Raw genomic sequence first — 2619 nt, forward strand, 5'->3', positions numbered from 1 at the left:
TGCAGCCAAGAATCTTCTATACAGCAAGCCTGTCATTCAGAATAGAAGGAGAGATAAAGGTTTTCCCAAATAAACAAAAATTGAAAGAATTCATCACCACTAAACCAGCCCTACAAGAAATCCTAAGGGGGACTCTATGAGGGAAATGTTGCAAGGAACACAAGGTACCAGAGACACCACTACAAGCATGAATCCTAAAGAGAACACAATGACTCTAAACCCATATTTTTCAATAATAACACTGAATGTAAATGGATTAAATGTTCCAATTAAAAGACATAGGGTATGAGGATGGATTTTAAAAATCCATCTATTTGCTGTCTACAAGAGACTCATTTTAGACCTGAGGACACCTTCAGACTGAAAATAAGAGGATGGAAAAATATCTATCATGAGACTGGAAGTCAAAAGAAAGCTGGAGTAGCCATACTTATATCGGACAAAGTGGACTTTAAAGTAAAGGCAGTAACAAGAGATGAAGAAGGGCATTATATAATAATTATATGGTCTATCCATCAGGAAGGGCTAGCAATTATAAATTTCTACTCACCAAATTCAGGAGCACCCAAATACATAAAACAATCACAAACGGAAACAATCTTATTGATAAGAATGTGCTAATAGCAAGGGATTTTAATAATCCACTTACAGCAATGGATAGATCAACTAGACAGAAAATCACTAAAAAACAATGGACCTGAATAGCATATTGGAACAGATGGATCTGATATATTTAGAACTCTACATCCTGAGGCTATGGAATTCACTTTCTTATCAAGTGCGCATGGCACATTCTCCAAGATAGATCACATATTGGGTCATAAAGGAGCCCTTAATAAATATTAAAAAAATTGAGATTATACTATGCACACCTTCAGATCAGAATGCTATGAAACTTGAAATCAATCACAGGAAAGAGTCTGGAAAACCTCCAAAAACATGGAGGTTAAGGAACACCCTACTAAAGAATGGTTGGGCCATCAGGCAATTAGAGAAGAAATTTAAAAATACATGGAAACAAATAAACATGAAAATACAATAATCCAGACTCTTTGGGATGCAGCAAAGGCAGTCCTAAGAGGAAAGTACATTGCACTCCAGACCTATTTCAAGAAATGAAAAAAGGCACAAATACAAGGAAAGTACATTGCACTCCAGACCTATTTCAAGAAAGGAAAAAAGGCACAAATACAAAATCTAACACTGCACCTAAAGGAATGAGAAGCAGAGCAGCAAGAGCACCCAAACTCAGCAGAAGAAGAGAAATAATAAAGATCAGGGCAGAAATAAACAATATAGAGTACAAAAAAAAAAAAAAAACAGTTGAAAGGACCAATGAAACCAAGAGTTGGTTTTTTGAAAAAATAAACAAAATTGATAAACCTCTAGCCAGGCTTCTCAGAAAAAAGAGAGAGCACCCAGATTGACAAAATCCAGAATAAAAATGGATTTATTACAACCAATCCCTCAAAAATACAAGCAATTATCAAGGAATACTATGAAAAAATATATGCCAACAAACTGGACAGCCTAGAAGAAATGGACAAATTCCTAAACACACACACACTACCAAAATTCAAATGAGAAGAGATAGAAAATCTGAACAGACCCATAACTGGTGAAGAAACTGAGTCAGTTATCAAAAATATCCCAACAAATAAGAGCCCAGGGGCAGATGGCTTCCCTGGGGAATCCTACCAAACATTTAAAGTAGCGTTAATACCCATTCTTCTCAAGATATTCCAAAAAATAGAAATGGAAGGAAAACATCCAGATTCATTCTACAAAGCTAGTATCACTTTGACTCCCAAACCAGACAGAGACCCAGCAAAAAAAGAGAACTACAGGCCAATATCTTTGATGAATACGATGCGAAAATCCTCAACAAGATACTAGCAAATTGAATTCAACAGCATATAAAAAGATATATCCACCATGATCAAGTGGGATTCATTCCTGGGTTACAGGGCTGGTTCAATATTCGTAAATCCATCAATGTGATACATCACATTAACAAAAGACAAAAAACCATATGATCCTGACGATAGATGAAGAAAAAGCATTTGACAAAATGCAGCACCCTTTCTTAATAAAGACCCTTGAGAAAGTCAGGATAGAAAGAACTTACTTAAACATTAAAAAAGCCATTTATGAGAAGCCCACAGCTAATACCATCCTTGATGGGGAAAAACTGAGAGCTTTCCCCCTGAGATCAGGAACAAAACAGGGGTGTCCACTCTCACCACTGTTGTTTAACATAGTGCTGGAAGTCCTGGAATCAGCAATCAGACAACAAAAGAAAATAAAAGGCATCAGAATTAGCAAAGATGAAGTCAAACTTTCACTTTTCACAGATGACATGATACTCTACATGGAAAACCTGACAGACTCCACCAGAAGCCTTCTAGAACTGATCCATGAATTCAGCAAAGTCTCTGGGTACAAAATCAATGTACAGAAATCGGTTGTATTTTTATACACCAACAATGAAGCAACAGAAAGAGAAATCAAGAAACTGATCTCATTCACAATTGCACCAAAAACCATAAAATACCTAGGAATAAACCTAACCAAAGATGTAAAAGATCTGCATGATGAAAACTATAGAAAACTTCTGAA

This window comes from Suricata suricatta, chromosome 7, assembly GCF_006229205.1.
Source record: "Suricata suricatta isolate VVHF042 chromosome 7, meerkat_22Aug2017_6uvM2_HiC, whole genome shotgun sequence".
NCBI classification, from domain to species: domain Eukaryota; kingdom Metazoa; phylum Chordata; class Mammalia; order Carnivora; family Herpestidae; genus Suricata; species Suricata suricatta.